The sequence below is a fragment of the Dreissena polymorpha genome, chromosome 6 (genome assembly GCF_020536995.1).
Source record: "Dreissena polymorpha isolate Duluth1 chromosome 6, UMN_Dpol_1.0, whole genome shotgun sequence".
Lineage (NCBI taxonomy): Eukaryota > Metazoa > Mollusca > Bivalvia > Myida > Dreissenidae > Dreissena > Dreissena polymorpha.
Window position 1 is genome coordinate 97,954,263 of NC_068360.1, and position 21,462 is coordinate 97,975,724.

Here is a 21,462-nt window from a genome sequence, read left to right on the forward strand (position 1 = left end):
TCGCTGATTATATTCAAAGTTTACAAACGTATAAATTTACCGACCATAATATCTAAACTCATGTTTAGGTCTCAAAGGAGTTTAACAATAATAATATCAACAAATCTCTTCTTTTATTTTTAAAAATATGTAATTAAAGTCAAGTCAATATACTTCAACTAATATGGAAAAGAAACCAACAAATTAGTAGTTATAATTATATAATAAATTAAACACTATTAAAATTTGCAATTGTGTTACTTAACATTTCAACGTCTCGACAAACTCAGGCATGCAATTCTGTAATATTTCGGGAAGTATTATTTACATGTCACATGCACAAACTTTAATGACAGATATATCATTTTGTAAGTTGATGCATATGTGTAATTAGATTAAAACTCAAATCAACAAAGCATCATTGGGCACAAACACCAGGAACAAAGGTTTTAACTAAAATTTAGCATATAGTTTTAAAACTACTGCCGTAATTATAAACACTCAGTATATAATGGCTTTGCAGAAAATAAATGCGATTATAAAATAGCATTAAAACATTATTTCTATTACTTTTACTTGACACCATTCTAAAAATTGAAATAATAAGAGTTGCTTGTAGGTATAATGGTATTTGATGGTATATAAAAATGGCATGCCGTACTATTTGAATGTATAATTTCCTTGTTAAACTAATTGTTTATCAATGTTGGTTGAATACGTTTTATTTTTTTATATTCTGCCTTTAATTGAAGAAGTCAAGACTCTAATATCAATAATTAGTTTGAAAGGAACACACTCGTGTCATATTGTATTAAATTCAACATTTTTCCTTTTTCTATAACAACTATCTAGAAATGAACACTGAATATGCATTTCAATTAATTAAAAAAATGATAAAATGACCCCTTGATTGTTTTTATATCAATATATGCTATGCACTTTATCTTTTAATGTTTGCTTCTTTGTTGCTAAATCATAATTGTGTCCATTCGTTTGCCCTGATTTTGGGGAATAAGCTTGTTTAAATACTGCATGTACTTACATGTGAAAATGGAAGGAATTTTCTCTTGATTATCGTTGTTGTTCAAAGAAAAACGTTTACTTCAGTGAAACAATTACCGATTGTATTTTTTGCTCAATTTACGTAAATTTCCAAAAATTACATGACTTTGCTTACTTTAACGTTTTCCTTTTTATCATGATCACTTTCGGGATCGTAAAGTATATGCGTTTATCGTCGAAGGATTATATACTGTTTTCAAATGTGTGTATATACAAATACAATAAGATTTTAAAGATTAGCATTTGTGTTTTTGTTTTTACTAAACTCTTTTTTCAGTGAAACCTTTCGTAATATAAGTCTGACGTCAACCAATCCATAGCCGAATGTATGTGTCAACAAAGTGTAAGAAAACCGGTTAATTGCGTATTAAATCAAACTCACTTCGTTTAAATGTCATTTAACAATCGGACAGCGATTAATACACAATCCCTGCAAATAATGAATTAATAACGTTGATCCGAATATTCGAGTGTGCTTTTAACATAGCACAATATACCGCAAAGACTAAATACGGAAAAACAATGTAACTCTTCTTAAAAGACGATACTTGATTGTCTAATGATTTATATAAAATAAGTCAATTTGTCATATGGAATTTAACAGCGTTTCATGTGCCATGCAAGGTTTGTGTGAAATCATCCCTTTACTATTTAAGTATATGACAGACAGACAGACAGACAGATAGTTTATTCAGACTTATACAACAGTACAACGTCTTTAACTCAAATATACAAATTATTTTCTGTCACGTGAATACGTGTAATAACATAGCATTATGTAACATAAAGTCAATTACAAAATACAAATACAAATAAACACAGCATATGTCATACGAGTAATAACATAACATTATGTAAAATTAAGTCAATTACAAAATACAAATACAAATAAACACAATATATGTCAAGAACACGTAAATTCTATCCAAGGGTGATGAAATCTATCAAACAGTATTATTTAGTAATGTATTTCTAGTGACTAAAGCTTCTTTGATATATTTACATACTTTTGAAATTACAAATCTATCACTTGAAACTAATAACTCGTGGAATTTTTACACTGATTGGTTAATATATAATTTACGACTAATATATCTTCTTCTTAAATCTATATAACAGTGGCATATACATATAAAATGGTATTCTTATTCTAAATCAACGGAATTACAACACAAACAATAACGCTCATTTCGTGGTATGTTGTTCTGAGCATATCTGCCAGTTTGGATTCTGAGTGGATGTGCAGAGACTCTTAATCTTACAAAAAAATAAACGCAGACGTCTAGGTAGTAAGTCTAAATATTCTTCGTATTCCAAAGAGGATTTATAAATTTTATACATATCTAATACAGAACTGTTATTCATTTTACCATACCATTCTTGTTTAAAATTGTCAACAAGTCTGCATTTGAACTCTATAACAAATCTATTTACTTGCACAACGTTTGGATTTTCAAAAACATAACCAAATCCATAATTATTTAACCTCTTCTTAACATCTGTGGCCCAATTTTTATAACCTTTAATACAATCGTTTAAAGCTTGTTTGTAAACAATTTGCATAATAATATTTTTATTGTTAAGAATTTTAAACTTAAACGTTATAATTTAACATACCTGTTTACCTTGCCTTAGTCCAACCGCATAACTAAAATAATCTGAATAAGATGAACATGATTTAACGCGTGACTTAACATTCGCAAAAACTTTTCACTATTCTTAGCAATTTACCTTGTATACCAGACTTAAACATGTTCAACCATAATGCATTGCGGTATATACTATCAAAACATTTTAACAAATCGACGTATATAATATAAAGACGTTTATTTTCATTTAAATAATTTTGTACAATCGACATCAATATATAAATAGCATCAATAGTTGAATAACCTTTTCTAAATCCGAACTGCGCATCCGAAATAATAGTGTTTTCATTTCAAAAAGTTTCAATGCGCTTGTTTAAAATCGTGGAAAATAATTTTGAGAAGCAACTTACTAAGGTAATTCCTCTATAATTATTAACATCATTAGCATCACCTTTTTTATGTAAAGGGATTATAACCCCTTCTGTCCATTTATCGGGAAAGAAGCCCGATACAAATATACCGTTAAACACATCGCACAAATGTGCAGACAAAATATCACTAAATTCAAGAAAATATTCATTCAACATACAATCACTACCCGATGACTTATTTCGCTTTAAATGTTTAATCGCATTGCAAACTTCCTCAACAGATATAGGTACATCAAGTTCTGGGAATGCAGAGTTTTCTAAATTAAAATCATTATTTAAACAAAAATCTTCTGCTACGATATTACAAAAATCAGACATATTGCTACTGAGGCTTTCAACAAAAGACGTAAATTCTTCTAACGATATTTTATTGTTTACAGCCTAATTTTTTTTTTGAAAAATCGCCAAAAGTCTCTTGGTTTTTGTTTTCTTAGATTTTCAATCTCAATCATTTTTTGCATATAACAACAGGCCTTTTTCTTGCGGATTAAGTCTTTATAACACTTTTTACGTGTTCACAAATGTTCTCTGTTTATATCTGTTTTACTAGAGTTAAAAATACGTAAAGCGTCATATGGTACAATTTTTGTGCTTCATTGCACTCATGAACAAACCAATCTGCATTCTTCATATAGATATTTACATGAAAACTAGGCTCTGTTTTATGAACACATGTTTTAGAAAACAACGGGTCGGCAACACTGCGAATAGTTTAGGTAAATCTTTTCAACATTTGATTAATTGACGTTCTACTTGAATAATCAATATGCTGTACAATAGTATTAGAAACAGGTAGCATACAAATAATCCCTGAACGAAATTGCCCACGTAACGCATCGGTCCACTTATATTTAACATCGGTGTAAGACTGATACTCAGACGATGCGTTATTACATAACAATGAAAACTGTAACGGGATATGAGGATTGGAAACCAACGCGTATAGGTGGTATTGAGCAACTTCGTAAACTTGCAGTTGCTTTGACGTGACTAGTAGTGTTTACTTTAGGAACAGTGCAATAATGTGTGTTATAATAAAATGAAATAGTTCTAGTTTACTTTTATTGGCAACAATACAGATTACAGGTTTGTGACTTAATTGTTACAATTAAAAATATTCGTGAGTAGTAAATTATGGAAAGCCAAAGGGGACCCCCGCTAAAATACATATACTTATATAGTAAATATCGGGATTTTCATTTTCCGCGGAACTTTCACTTTCCGCGAAAAACCAAGGCCAGCATAGCCATAAAATACTGCATACAAATCGAAATCTAAAAAGCGCGGAACTTTCATATATTTTCCGTCGGAACAATTATCTTTCAACCCTGTAGAGAATGCGGGCTCAAATAATCGCGCGGAACCTTAATATTATCTACTCTGTACAAATAGTAGTGTATAAAATCGCGCGGACCTAATCCACAAAGCGCGGAACACAAATATCTTCCGCGAAAATTAAGCATTGAATTACTGTACAAATCTCGGGTTGCTATGTTAATTGCGGGTTGCTAATGTAAAATCGCGCGGAAGATTCATTACTCCGCGCGATTTTCAATAGCATTGAATTACTGCACGAAATTCGGGTTGCTATGTGGTTACGCGATAAAATTTGATTGGTTCCGACACCTAGAAAGAACCAATCAAAACTCGCGTCTTATCCAGCATTCATGCAGTCATCATGATGACGGTTGTTTCACATTAACACAAAACCTTTTAAAGGCGAAAGAGTGATCAATTTTGATGACATTAGCGATGAGGTTAGTATTTAACATACATGAATTATGAATTTTAATGCAATTAAAACAGCTCAAGAGTATCGAGTGTTGTTTTCACGGTTTGTCTATATGCAAACGTCTCTGTTAAAACATAAACACCCGCAAAAACACGTCATGACATAATCATATGTCGTCAAATAATGAAATATAGTGTTTGTGTGTAAGAAACATCTTCCCTTAAGCTCAGTTAGTAGAGAGCCAAGTTATTGTTATCGTATGCTCTAGTCCAGCACCGTATACATCTTCAATTAAAAAGAACAAGAACAAGGCTTTACACTTTACAGGCAATTCATCCCAAAGGCAACTCGTACCTTGGTCAACTCGTACCCATTTTTAGCTCGGCGTTTTCGGAGAAAACCCGAGGTATTGTCATAGCCAGCTCGTCGTCCGCCGTAGGCGTCGTGCTAAAACCTTAGCATTGGCTCTAAAATCAAAGTGCTCCACCTACAACTTTGAAATTTCATATGTAGATGCACCTTGATGAGTTCTACACGCCACACCCATTTTTGGGTCACTAGGTCAAAGTCACTGTGACCTCTAATATAAAACTTTAACATAGGCTCTAAAATCAAAGTGCTTCCACCTACAACTTTGAAACTTCATATGTAGATGCACCTTGATGAGTTCTACACGCCACACCCATTTTTGGGTCATTAGGTCAAAGGCCAAGGTCACTGTGACCTCTACTATAAAACTTTAACATTGGCTCTAAAATAAAGTGCTTCCACCTACAACTTTGAAACTTCATATGTAGATACATGTTGATTTGTTCTACACGCCACACCCATTTTGGGGTCACTAGGTCAAGGTCATTGTGACCTCTAAAAAAAATAAATCTGACAAGCACCTGTAGCAGAGCGTGGCACCCGTTATGCGGTGCTCTTGTTGTCAACTCGTACCTCATTCAAACTATTCAACTTGTTTCATTTGTCTTATTTTGTTACAATTGTAAAATTCTTGAAAGACATCAACCACAAGTGTCAATTTTCATCAACACTTTCGCTGCTTATACATATCTGCAACAGACAACTTGCGTGAGCAATGCTTAGATAATTTAAGTGGAAACATCAAGAGGAAAATAAAAATTGTCTCTATGAGTTCGACTTATAAGCTAACCATCCTACACCTATTTCTGTATATCGGGTACGGGTTTAGTTTGGGTAGGTACAAGTTGACTAAAAAACAAGTACGAGTTGACCACAATGGGTAGGTGTTTACCACGGAACAATTTGACCGGCATGCAGAACAAGATTATTGATTATCATATTTAACTGTCACACAAATCTGAAAGATAACACAATGTATTACAAACACAATGACTGTCAAGACATTCTAAACTCTTACAGTTAACATATAACAGGTGTACACATCTGATATACTGACCAAATTAAATAACTCAAGATTCACACCAGATACGACACAGTTTCAAAACTCGACATTTTGTCTGCATGCCACGCCAATTTAGTCCAAAAAATTTGATTTAATCAGTGAATTCTGAGCTATATATCTTAAAGCAGAATGCACATTATGTCTAAAAAGTGTTTTTCGGCTAATTTCTGGTATGAACTATCTTCACACATAGCATCTGGTAAACCTTCAGATAGCAATAGCAGAATGCTAATAATGAGTATAATGTTCTGTATTGTGGAAGAAATACATGTAGTAAAATAATATGATAGTATGAAACATGGTTTTTGTATTTTATAGCTGAAGCAGTGTTCCCAACTTGAACATCATCTTCTGTGTACATATCTGAGGCAGAGCCAGCTTGCCCATCTGACCTCTGTTGTGGACAACCGAGTAAGAGCCAGCTTGCATGTCATCTGTTGTGGACATCCGTGTTAGAGCCAGCTTGCACGTCCTCTATTGTGGACATCAGTGTTAGTGCTAGCTTGCATGTCATCTGTTGTGAACATCCGTGTAAGAGCCAGCTTGCACGTCATCTCTTTTGGACATCAGTGTTAGAGCCAGCTTACACATCCTGTTGTGGACATCCGTGTAAGTGCTAGCTTGCATGTAATCTGTTGTGGACATCTGTGTTAGAGCCAGCTTGCACGTCATATGTTTAGGACATCAGTCAGAGATAGCTTGCATGTTATATACTTGTGGACATTAGTCAGAGCCAGCAAGGACAATCTCTGTTGTGGATATCTGTCTTAGAGCTTGCACGTCATCGGTTGTTCACATCCTTGTAATAACCAGCTTGCACATCAACTGATGTGGAAATCTGAGTCAGAGCCAGCTTGCACATCATCCGTTGTGGACATCTCTTTATGATTCTACTCTTTGCTTAGATTGACACTGTGACTTTAGTGTAATATGTTACAACCTTAAGCTATTCCTATTGTTGAATAAAAATATTGTGTCATTAAAATATATTTTGTTGGATAATTTGTATGTTGAGTTGTATTGTTTGGTCATTGCAAAGTATCAAGTTATTTTAAGACAAGAAAAAGCTCATCTTTCATCATGTATTTATATTAAAATTCTTGAATGTTAGTGAAGGTACAGTTTATATAATGAAAAGCAATTTTAATATGATTGCTTGTGTTTTATTGCACAGTGAATACCATCTTGTCTTTATGCTGACATATAGAACGGAAAAATAGTAAACTGTCGTTTTTATATGCAATGGGATTGTATATGAAGACTTGCATGTTCAGATGAAAAAATTGCCATAATTTTTCTCTTTATATTTTATTCCTGCTAAATGGTTGATGCAATAAAGTTAAGTCTTTAATGACTTGTGTTTCTTGTAATATTATTTGTAAGCAAATTTGGCTGTAGTATTAGATGCATGCTGTACAAGATACTGTAGATCAACATTATATTGTTTGAGTATGAATAGATAATTCAAGGTGCACAGCCATTAATTTTGCCCTCCACCATCTCCGATTTTGGTTAGACAGTTGCAAGTTACTTGCATTAGTATGAAGTCTTAAAATAACTTAAGTATAATTGCTGTTGTGTTATTATTTACCTTTTCCTGCTCTGAGGAAATTTTAAATTTTCTACATGCAAACATCATAAAACCAGAACAGCCTGCAAGTAACTCACAATCTGTTCAGGTTTTATGCTGTTTGCTGCTCATCAGTATCCATGGGTTGGAAACAAAGCCAGCAATGATCCATCTCTGTATTATGTATTATGTAATATAATGAACTATATATTTTTCCGCCAAACGACGTTACGTTATTGTATGACGTTGACGTCACTTCCTTTGTATATGTTTATATTAATGTACTACTGATGAAGGCTACGGCCGAAACATGTTTAGTACCAGAAACATTTAAATAAACAGTGACGTGTTTGTATGATTTATTTAATTTTAAACAAAGCCTTTAAAACTTTAATATAGTAAGAAAGGTCTTAAATTAAATTTATTCTCGAATGTGTCTTAGTGCGTTTTTGAGTGGTACAGGGTTAAATGTCTCATTTTGTTTTTGATTATCTTTGGTTTATTGAACATATATGAGCCTTGCTCTGTGAAAAAGGGGTTTAATGCATGTGCGTTTAGTATCCTCCCTGATTAGCCTGTGCGGTCTGCCCAGGCTTATCTGGAGTGCACTTGCATTAAACCCCTTTTTCACAGAGCGAGGCTCATATGTATTAGACAGTGCATTCAAATAATACAATTTAAATCTGAATCTTTTATTTAGTTGCAATACTTTAAAGCTTACTATGTTTGCAGTTTTAGTGAAAACACAAACTTTTAATCAAAGAAGCATATAATGTGTATTACTCATTTAATCAACTTCCACTTTATTCCATACACGTGTTCGACTCTGTGACATTATGTTCTGTCAAAGCTTTTTATTGCAAATTCATTAAACATAAATTGGTAACCTTGGGTATCCAAAAGGAATCCAAATTTTACTAGCCATAGACTTTCCAAAATGCAATTGTTTCTGAGAAGTATTTTTCTCTAGAAGGTGGCAAAACTCCTAAGCAATTCCTTTTTGGGGTAATGGTAGGGCTTATGCGTGTAACACCCATTGACAAATTATTAAATATACATTGAAAGGTCATTGTTCACAAAACAGATGATGATATAACATGATGCAGCATTTTGTACTATATCAAATTAAATGTTGCTGAAAACAGTAGAATATTCAAATTATGGACATTTTATTCTGTTAATAATGCTATCTTTCTAACATTACAAATCAATAAAGCATGCTTAACAATAGCAAAACTCTTTTGACTTTTAATTATCTTTTCCAGTCTTTAAATCTTTACAAAATTCATTGTCCCACTAACACCATCCTATAAAACAGGTTACGGCTTCCAATTGTTAATCAACTATAAAGCATGAACAAAGGCACAAATATAGCAGTATCTTTTGCAAATGATACAAATGTCCATGGCCTCGATACGGAACAAAAAGCAAGATTTCTTGTCAGGCGGTAAGCTGAATCCTCGAGAACATTCGAAAAATGTCCATTTAATGCGCCATTGGGCCGTTCCTATTTAAATGGGCATCATGCACAGAACTTGGCCATCCAGGTCATATGTCCAAACATTTCAAGTTACTGTCACAGACTGCTTGAAGAACTAAACTGCTGATAAACAAGGACCTATGCTCAGATGTTGAAGCAGGACATGCACTGTGGGTTCCATCAACAGTCCAATCATTTTACATCATTCATGAAATCCATAGGCAATGATCTTCAGTTCATGACGAGATTCTGGAAATCTGATGTACTGCTCCATCATTGCTGACAAGACTCTACATGTTGAAATGACTGTGTAATGTTGAGTCCCTGAAATACAAAAGTAAAATTCATGCTAGAGTTTAGCCATATTAATTATGCTTGATTGCATTGAAAGCTTTATGCTTATTAAGACATTCTAGAGTCCGTTTTCTGGGAGTAATCAGTACTTTGTATATAAGAAGATAAAGAGACCGCTAATAAACAGGGTTGAACCCAAAATGTTCCCATCACTAGGTGAACACCATATCCACTACGCCAGCCTGACAAAGTAAATGAAGTGAAGCTTCTAAGTTATGTCTCATTTGATTGTTAACAAGAGCACCTCCCTGCGGGTTCAGACCACTCATCTATTTTTTTTAAAGTTGAAGGGACCTATCTCAATACTTCAATCACAAAGGAGGGAGAGGTGGGGTGGAGAAGGGGGTATAGTGTGGTGGTGTGGTAATTTATTACACTATCTTCCAAAAATGAAAAAATGATAAAAATAAATATTTGTGTTTTTTAGCCATGTTTAAAAAAAATGGGCAGGGGGTATAGTGTGAGGGTGTGGTCATTTATTAGATGATCTTTCAAAATGAAAAAAAAAGTACTTTTTTCTTTTTTTTGGGGGGGGCGTGGGGGATGGTTTGGGTGGAGTCTATTGTGGTATGTCAGATAAGAGTTGCTTTGTAACGCTTGTAAAGAAGTTATGGAAATTTTAGCAAAATTTAATAATTTCACCTTGAGAGTCATGGTCATTCAAAGGTCAAGGTAAAATTCAACCTGCCAGCTACAGTAACTTATGATAGCATGACAGTATTTGAATTTGAAAGCAATAGCCTTGATACTTGAGAAGTAAAGTAGATGAAAACACAAAATTTAACCATATATTCAAAGTTACTAAGTAAGAAAAGGACCATAATTCTGTCAAAATGACAACCAGAGTTATTCAACTTGTCCTGTACTGTCCCCTTATGATAATTTGCGAGTGTTCCAAGTATGAAAGCAATATCTATGATACTTTAGGAGTAAAGTGGACCAAAACACAAAACTTAACCAAATTTTCAATTTTCTAAGAATAAAAAGGGCACATAATACTTTCAAAATGCCAGTCAGAGTTACATAACTTTGTCTGCACAGTCCCTTTATGATAGTAAGTGTTGCAAGTATGAAAGCAATAGCTTTGATACTTAAGGATTAAAATGGACCTAAACACAAAACTTAACCAAATTTTCAATTTTCTAAGTATAAAAAGGGCACATAATTCTGTCAAAATGCACGCCAGAGTTATCTAACTTTGCCTGCCCAGTCCCCTCATGGTAGTAAGTAAATAAGTTTTATACTTTATACTTTATGAGAAAAGTGGACCTAAACACAAAACTTAACCGGACGCCGACACCGACGCAGACGCCAAGATGATGACAATATCTCTTTTTTTTTCAAAAAAAATAGATGAGCTTATAAATAAAATGTAACATTTTGCAAACTCGATTACACGATTTTTCATAAATACTCTTTCAGCTTTTTATTTATATATGAAGGCTAGGGTCACTTTCTGCGAGCCTTACAAAAAAACTAACCATATTTGCAGTTGTCAAGACTCCTTCACATACAATTTACCTTTGCTTATTCCAATATCCTTTTGCCAACCAACATTGTGCGGTCACGTACCATACATGGTTCCACAGTTGTACAGAATTCCTACAAAATAAATGAAGTATACATTTACAATTCAAATTTCTTTTCAAAGTATGTTTAGGTAACTAAATTCCCTATACATTACTTTAATGTCATAAAATAAATTTCAAACAAGGGCTGTTTGTAAAACATGCATGCCCCCCATATGGATTGTCAATTGTTGTGGCAGCCATTGTGTGAATACGTTTTTTGGCACTGTGACCTTGACCTTTGACCTAGTGACATGAAAGTCAATAGGGGTCATCTGCGAGTCATTATCTATGTACCTATGAAGTTTCATGATCCTAGGCATAAGTTCTTGAGTTATCATCCGGAAACCATTTTACTATTTTGGGTCACCGTGACCTTGACCTTCGACTTAGTGACCTCAAAATCAATAGGGGTCATCTGCGAGTCATGATCAATGTACCTATGAAGTTTCATGATCCTAGGCATAAGCGTTCTTGAGTTATCATCCGGAAACAATTTTACTATTGAGGGTCACCGTGACCTTGACCTAGTGACCTGAAAATCAATAGGGGTCATCTGCGAGTCATGATCAATGTACCTATGAAGTTTCATGATCCTAGGCAAAATCGTTCTTGGGTTATCATCCGGAAACCATCTGGTGGACAGACATACGGACATTCGGACCGACATGTGCAAAACAATAAACCTGCTCTTCTTCGGAGGGGGGCATAAATATTTGACAGATATTTAACAAAAATTAACTTGATTCATCAAATTAATCAGTATCGAATAATAGACCAGTTTCACAATATGAACACCGATACTATTTTTAGATATCAATCATATCACCTGACGTGTTGAATTGCAGAACAAGGCTGAACGTGGAACTGCATTTTCTTTTGCAATGCAAATTGCGTTGAATATCAAGATTTTAATGCGCACTGACACTGGTTACAATTAAGTCAAGCATATGCATACAGACAACCATCACATGTCATGCTGTGTTAAGTAAAAAAATTGATAAGTAATTCAAATATAAAAATTATAACACCTAAATAATGATTCAAGGACATAAGTTATGTACTATTAGTGTATATTAATGAATTATATTTAATCTTTATAAATAACAATAGATGTGTTCATCAGAAACACAATGCCCACTACTGCGCCGCTTTTAATTATACATATATTTTTTTAACCTTTGACCTTGAAGGACGACCTTGACCTTGAACTTCCACCACTCAAAATGTGCAGCTTCATGAGATACACATGCATGCCAAATATCAAGTTGCTATCTTCAATGTTGCAAAAGTTATGGCCAACGTTAATTTATTTTTGGACAGACGGACAGACTGACATACTGACTGACTGACGGACAGTTCAACTGCTATATGCCACCCTTCCAGGGGCATACAATTTCCAGTTACCCATAAGCATCAGAGTAAATGTGGTCTGAAGACTAAACATCGATTATTGCACAAATCGAAGTCATAAATTAGCAGTATACAATACTAAGTATTGTAAGACTACAATTTTCAAAGGTAGGATGTGTACAATTTCATGAATTATAGAACGTGTAAGAGTTGAATCGAGCATCAGACAAAGTCCTATCAAATAGAAGAAAATGACACAAATGTTTAGCATTAAATTTTTGAAATATTAAAAATATATAGGTATAAAGCACTTTATAATTATGATAAAACTGGCTAATATGTATACAGTATTTAGTTTCTGACAATCTTTTTGGACAGATGACTTTCAATGTTGACAATATCTTTTATGTTCAGTAAAAGCAACAATTGAGTATTCGGTGTTAAATTATTCCAAGAAACGGCTACGCAATGCTACAACCACGAGACGCCATGGTCACATGGAGGTGTCATTAATTGTGTTAAATGACCAGATAACCAGATATCTACAACATGTGGTTTATGACATCACGTTGTTATTTAGTATTTGTCTGCACAGTATCTGATCATAAAGAGGTTATGGGTTTGAGCTGAATACAGGGCAATTTAAACGCAAGATCTATCAATAAATAAAATAATTGATCAATCGCCCAAATAATGCGCAAACAAAGAGTGTCAGATAATCCAATAAGTTTTAGACTGTCTATTTACACACACTAAGAATTGAAAGCCATACTTGGAGTGTCAGAGTTTGTGTAAAAAAAATAATACAAACAAGAATACAAACAAGTACTTTAATCAGGAAAATGTATTTCATATATTGGCACTTAAAATGGAAAGTATATATTAAGTAATTAATGGCTATTTCTGACGAAGTCAACTTGTGTTGGCAATATCATTAAGAAGATCTAGCTGAATGATCAAAAGCAGAGCGATATTGCGATGCATTATTAGAAATCTCTACACGTTCAGCCTCATTCTGGAATTCTGCAATCATTTGACTACCTGCTATATTGGCTTATTGTGAAAAGGGTCTATTCACTTATAAATACTTTAAAGAAGTAGATTTTCCATCACTCTACAGCTGTTGGGCTTTCTTAAAGGAAGTTTGGGAGTAAAATAAATCTACTCCAAGTTTTTGTCACAAAAAACTTCCAACAAGTGGAGAATTAGCCGCATTTAGTGGATGATTTAGAAACATGATTAATTTAAATTAGATCTACATGTAATAGCTATTGAAAAGTTAAGTTATCCAGTTATTCTTGCTGCAATGTGGATAAGAATAATACAAACCAATAGCTGACAAACCTGATATCAGTGATATGTAGACCTTTGAAGTCGAAATTGAGACCTGAAATCTGTCTGTATAGAGAGGCACAATTTGTTTGGCATATCTTCGACCATTACTGGCAACACACACCTACAAAATTTATATATAAATTATATTAAAACATAAATTTATTAATAATTTTATTAATTAATTTATGACGAAATGTTTTAATCTAGGTCAGCTATAACGAAACTAAAAACGGATTAAAAACAATACCTTATTTTAATTAATAGGTTGAAAACAAAAATAAATGTATTAATATATTGACGTTCAACTGAACGAATACAACACACAAGTACATTACATTACAATAAGTTATTATTTCAGTCGCATTCGGAGAAAACTGGGCTTAGTGCATGTGCGTAAAGTGTCATCCCAGATTAGCCTGTGCAGTCCTCACAGGCTAATCAGGGACGACACTTTCCGCATAAACTTGATTTTCGGTAAGGAGGGACTTCCTTGAAATTAAAAATACCATAAAAGCGGAAAGTGTAATCCCTGATTAGCATGTGCGGACTGCACAGGCTAATCTGCGATGACACTACGCACATGCATTAAACCCAGTTTTCTCAGAACGCGGCTCATTTAGTTAACAATTGTCAACATATTATCGGATAGTTTTACACAATATTAAAAAAGTACAAATACAAACCTGGTAATACATGTAAATGATCGTATGCAATAAAGTTATTGATCCCAATCTGATCTATTTCCGAATTATCTGCGAATCCATCGAGTAGAAACAATAACCATGCAATTCGCTCCGCCATCTTGAAACGTTATACTTACTGAACGCACTGATTGTGTTGCATTTGTTACAAAGTATCTGATTGGTTATTTCTAAGTATCGGATCCAATCAAATTTTTCGGGTAACTAGGGATTCTAACACCTAACAACCCGAGATTTGTACAGTAATTCAATGCTTAATTTTCGCGGACGATATTTGTGTTCCGCGCTTTTTGGATCTGGTATTTACTGGATTTTCTCTCTTTAATAGACTTCTTAATAGCATTCTACAATCTCCGCGCGATTTTAAACACTACTATTTGTACAGAGTAGATAAATAAGGTTCCGCGCGATTAATTGAGCCCGCTTTTTCTACAGGGTTGAAAAATAATTGCTCCGACGGAAAATATATGAAAGTTCCGCGCTTTTTAGATTTCGATTTGTATGTAGTGTTTTATGGCCATGCTGGCATTGGTTTTTCTCGGAAAGTGAAAGTTCCGCGAAAAATGACAATCCCGATATTTACTATATAAGTATATGTATTTTAGCGGGGGTCCCCTTTGGCTTTCCATAGTAAATGCCTATCCGATAGAGTTGATTAACCGTTAAATGCAGATGTATACATTGACGTAAATATCGAAAGTATCGAAATTCGTATTTTTAAATAAAATGTGACAGGGAATGACTATTGACGTTTTTTTTAAAGTGTGTAACCTTCATAAATAGCCTTTACTGTGATGTGTGGTTTTATATGATTTATTATTTGTACGCGCCAAATTTCTAAGTTGAGTGCAAAAGTTTGAGTACACCACCGCGATCTTTTGTAAAGGACACATAATACTAAACTATTGCATCAATGAACATTATGTTTACCAAACAAAATCTGCATAATTCAAGAAACCATTCGTCTGCACTTTTCCTGTTGTCACAAAAACGGTGCGTACATAACGTGACCTTGTTTTGCTTTCGAAAAAAGAAACAGTTGTAAACATTGAAACACGTCAACAAAAACATGAATCGACTTAACAATGATAGGCTTTTTGTATCTAATTCATAGAAAACTATAAATCTTAACATAATTTCATAAATAAAAGTATTTTTGCAAAAAACGTTTAACCTATCCGTTACTCACTAAAATCCGCTATACACCATTCGACTGTACTGTCGTCAACTGTCCGTCCGTCACCGTGTAGTGGATGAGGTGTCTGCCTAGCGATCGGGAGTTCGTGGGTTCGAACCCCACTCGGGGAGCATTCTCATGATTATCTCCTCCATAGACACCTAGTACTGGTTCTTCCCAGGAAACGGACTCGATAATTTCCCTCTGCCTATAATGCTCTAAAGGGCGCTTGGCAGTATATATAGATAGATAGTAAGAATGCTCAGAAACCAAATTGATGCGTACCATATAAAATAAACATGAAAGCTGCAACTCAGGATTTAGTAAATAACGAACATGAGATGACCCATATTCAGGAATGTGGGGATTGTCTCAAAATAAATATAAACTCAATTGAAGTTGTCCAATACACATAAAAAATTCTGAAATTATAACGAAAAATCGATTTATCTGAAAACATATTTTTCACTATCAAATCTATATATAGACCGTTCCATAATCGATAAATTGACCGCCGCCATATTGTCAGTCACGTGACTGTCCGCCATTACACTGCTGCTAACTTGTCTGAGTCTGCGATTCCAAAAGTCAAAGACGTAGAGAATACCCGCTTCACCGTTGTCTGATAAATAAATTACTTAATGAATGAATGTGAGGCGATTATCACATTTTTGTTGTTTAAATGATTGTTTGAAGTTGACATTTGATTGTTACAAATAAAATGTTTAAAATGCTTTCGTGTATTTGTTTTTTTTATATCTGTAATCAAGTGGTAATCATCGGCGAAAATTTGCCAGTTCAGTCGCTCATACCAGCGCTTCCGTTAGCTTTTAAAAGTTGGAAGTCCTGACTTCCAAGCCTAAAATTTTGGACGTCCCACACATAAATTTTGAAGTCCTGATTTCATTTTATAATTTTAATATACGTACATGTTCCAACTCTATCTATTACCCGCTAATCCAGTATTATAACGATTTCTATTTTCAAAATCAAAATACGGACAATAATGACGTCCGCAAACATCCGCCATATTACGCAAGTTGAATTGTGGGATGGGGGAATTCCTATTGAATTAATCACGTGACGCGATTTGAGAAAATAGAGCACTATTCATATTTAGTAATTATGACAAATCAATGACTGAATTTTAAATGTTACATGTAAATTATGATCGACGACAAATACTGTATCCGAAAACGACTGTCCGAAAAAAATGTACGTGTTTTGCACATGAAATAATCTGTGCACATCGTTTGACTGCAGAAAATGAAAACTAATAACTAATTAAATACGTAAGCAATATATAATTTGGTTAACATATTGCTTTACAATATGCTATTGTACTACTTTACTACACTTAAAATATTTCAAGATGGCGGGCATTTGACTTGTAAGATTTTTGGAAACTAGCAAAGATATTTCGTCAGTTGCAGTTAATGTCTCAGCGATTTTCCTCCTTCTTTATAAAGTACACAGGGTTCGCACAGGGCTTGAAAAGTGCTTGAAAACGAGTCCTAGGCTTGAAAAGCCCTTGAACAAAGGTTGGCCTTGAAAAAGTGCTAGAAAAATACTTATTTCATGTAAAAAAGCCTTGAAATTTTTTATTTTATTCAAAATTACTTTTATCATCGCCATAAACTTAAATCGTTCTTAAGGAAAATATTACGAAAATTTATCATAAATTCCTTCACGCAAAAAATGTGTACCAAAATATAAGTTTCGTACACTATTGGGTACGAAACATTAAGTGTACACGTCACAGATTATGTGTACTACGTCAGAGGTTCGCCATTGTGATCAATTTTCGCGAGTAAAAATTCAGCGATGGTGAAGTGTCGTTTCAAACCAGAGTGGTTAACTGAATATTCCTGGCGCTACTTTCTGGTCATAAACACCGATGATATGCAGAAAAATGCTTAAATAATTTCAACTTATACGATCCGTCAACATTCTTTAAACATGAATATTCATGGCGCTATTTTCTGGTCATAAAGAAGTTGTCAAAATGACGTTTATTGCGCGAAACTTATGAATGTTCCTCGGAACAGAAAACAAATGACATTTGAAAAGCACATTGTTGGGTCTATATAAAGACCATTGGTGTCAGGGGGAATGGGTGAAAGCGCTTTGAAAAGCCACGATAAAGGGGAAACCCACAAAGAAAACATGAAATTCAGAAGCAAACAGGGGTCCTGCATTGTGCTTTTTGGTGAAACAGGAAGGTGCTATTGTTAAAACTGTGCAATCTAAAACAGACATTAACAACAACAGCCCTGTGAAATACAAAATGTTATAGTAACTGACTTCTGTTTAAATGAAATGAACTAGTCTGTTTGATGTGAGCATATAAAGAGACAGTGTGTTTGTTTGTAATAACTTTAAAAAGTAAATACATATGTGAGACTCATTGAGTTAAGGATGGATAACATTTATGTGTATGTAATAATTAAAAATAACACAAATGATTTATTGTGAAATTAGTTAAATGTGTTAGAGCAAATAAATGATATATACTGTGTTAATCTGGCTTGAAAATGCATTTTTTAAAGGAAACTAACATACGGTTCTCGGCCTTGAAAATGAAAATTTGGCCATAAAAAGTCCTTGAAAAGTGCTTGAATTTAGGTTTGAGATTTTTGTTTGAACCATGAGTACCGGTAAACGGTACTTTCCCAATCGAGCGAAAATTCCCAAATTCCCAATCGGCATCTGAAAAAATCCCAATAGGCGTCCGAATTTTTTCTCAAAACGACCGAAAGTTTCGTAACAAAACCCAACTTTCGGCGAGCGAACAAAGAAAATCGTATAGTTGTTTGTAACCACGTACGCGCTCGATTAATTTCGGGTTTTATTATTCAGCGCGTGCAATCAATAGAGTCGTTACTGGTTCCGGTTCTTTTGTCAGGCAGCCAGCGTTCTGTTTTACGTCGGTTTGTAACCTTGCCTCTGTGGAAAGGGTGTACAGTCTAATGAACAATCTTTGCACAAACAATCAGAACTGTCTATCACACGACACATTGACAGCACTAATGATGCTGTGCAGAGAGGGATGCCAGCAACCGATAGATGATCAAACATCAAAGATTGTTGAAATTTTCAAAAAAATGAAAGACAGAGACATTGCTTTACAAGAGCTTATACAAACAACTTGTAATTGATTGTGTGTGTTCTTTATAATATTTTGTTATTTATTTCAACTTTATTACTTAAGGGTCATTAAGGCATGCCTGCAAATGATTATTTTAATGGGTATGTTCAATTAAGTATGAACTGTATGATGTATTCAATAAGACCCAAACTTCACAACGCGATTTTCCCAATTTAAGGATTTCACGACTCGATTTTTCCCAATTTTGAGGTTTTCACGACTCAATTTTTCCCAATTGGACCGGTACGGGTACTTTTCCCAATTGGACAAGGAAAATCGCTGTGTCTGTACCATCTGCTAACAAATCGGAAATTAATAAATAAAATACCGGGGAAAATCGGTACTGAAAATTTCCCGAATGCCGACTATTAAATTCGTTCTCACTGCGCACGTGAACGAATTTTCGTGAATATATTATTTGTCAGTTATTTCCATACTGTCTTCAGATTTTTTTTCATCGCAAATCAGGCGATTGATAGACAATTTTTCTATCGCCAGAGCCTAGATTTCATTGCATTGGCGATCAGGCGATGGGTTAATTTTGCAGACTGCTTATTTTCAAATGCGTATAAACAAACGTTGTTATCCGAAATCATTTCCAGATTATATTAGTCGGGGAAAGTTACGAAAATTCTAGCAACACATAAACATTTCTCGTGTATTTCGTGTACATATGAAGATCATGCGAAAATTAGAAATCATGTACGACATCAGGTCATTCTTCCTCGGGGAAAAGCGTGGACTGAAATATTTGATTGCTGAATAAACACATCGTAACGCAGAGGTCGCTAATGTATACAGCTTCACATGGGGTCTGCGTGTATTCGGCTGCATGAGCGCTGATTGGCTGATGCGCTTACCAAGAAGACTTTGATTAACAGCTAGAGAAATTAATATTGGCCACTCGCTGTGAAATTCATTGAAAACAGTAGCTCTAAGGCAGAGTTAACGGTCTGAATAACCTGATTTACTGTTGACATTTGTACGTGTTGTATATTAGAAAATAGTGTACATGCGGATTATCGGACGTCCAAGGGACTTCCACCATTTGCATAATGGACGTACGACTGCCGTTTTCGGGCGTAATTTACGCCCGGACGTCCACTAACGGAAGCGCTGGCTCATACTATGTCTTTGATTAGACTTGTTACTTTTAACGTTTCACAAACAATTCACGCATGTATTGTTGTGTTGATTTTAATAGCCGCAACATCAAGCAGATTATATTTTAATTAATACTTATAAAAGATTCTCGCGCAATTAATTATCGCTAATTGTTTGTAATTGGTCTCATTTGGTAAAAATCTACATTCCAAAATCATAACATATTATATTAAGTATGATATTTTTGATACGCCTTCCATTATTTTTCTTGTTCTAACTGATATCAGAGATAAAAAATTGTGGTTTGGATTTATATATTTTTTTTAGATGGAATTTTGTCACGTTAAAAAACGAGCTTTTTATCATGAGAGAGTGATATTGATCTTGACGCTCTTTTATGTGATTATTCGGAAGATGAAGAGAATGTGATCTATGTGATATATCTATATTTTCATCTTTGAATCATGTAACAGCTATAAAGCTTAAGTACTAAAAAATGTATTTTATAGGTCTTTGAAGTAACGCAAAACATATGGATAACGACACCAAATGTTTAGTCAATTAATCCACACAAAAAAAACTCCGAAAAAAAAACAACACCTAAATAATATTTCAAAAATATATTATTAAGCGCCAAACGAATTTTTTACATTTATTTGCAACTTTCAAAACGCGGCATAAGCATCAAATTAAAGATTATCTGAAGACTGAAAAGCCGACAATTTGACACAACAAAGAGCTCTATGCCTAAGCCGTAATATTTTTTTGCAGAAAAGCTTCAATAAATTACTATAGTAATACATCTAAATATAAAAATATAATTATCAATGGCATGAGTACGCTAGTGTGATAAATAAATGAGTGTTCGAAAGTGTAAGGAGTGCTTTGAAAATAAACATACTACAAAGCCATATTAAAAGCAAAGGACATGACAGTATTTGCATGTAATTTTAATTTGATGGGTTTTGTACAAAGAATGACGCTATTGAGGAATATTAACATACAACTTAAAAACACAACTTCATATGATGCAAATTGAACTGTGTACTCATGTATATTGAAAACTCGTTACTAGTGAGTATGAGTGACACATATCGAACATTTTAACACACATATATTTATATACATATATATATTTTAAAATATTTTTTACCTCTGTTTGGTGTCAAGTAGTATGCATAAATATAAATGGTATTGGATACATTATATGGAAATAATTCAATGTTTTTTTATTTGGAAATAATTCAATGTTTTTTATTTAATAAGTTATGCAAGATTTCGAAAATTTGATAATATTACTATTATTAATTCATTTTTGAATTGAAAATATAATGATAAAACATCAATCACATAATCAGTCAACAAAGTAACAATACCTAAAAACACCATATCCCTTTTCACACCACTAAAAGTAACAATAAACAGATAATCTGTCTGGCATTCAGAG

General features: G+C 33.8%; 1 long non-coding RNA gene across 1 annotated transcript; it reads right to left on the minus strand.

Moving 5' to 3' along the window:
• Window positions 1-9,080: 9,080 nt before the first annotated feature.
• On the minus strand, window positions 9,081-15,115 carry LOC127836678 (uncharacterized). Its single transcript, XR_008028867.1, has 4 exons — window positions 14,569-15,115; window positions 13,895-14,006; window positions 11,151-11,231; window positions 9,081-9,599 (listed from the first exon to the last, which is right to left on the minus strand). It is a non-coding gene; the product is annotated as an uncharacterized LOC127836678 (long non-coding RNA).
• Between the last annotated feature and the right edge of the window lie 6,347 nt (window positions 15,116-21,462).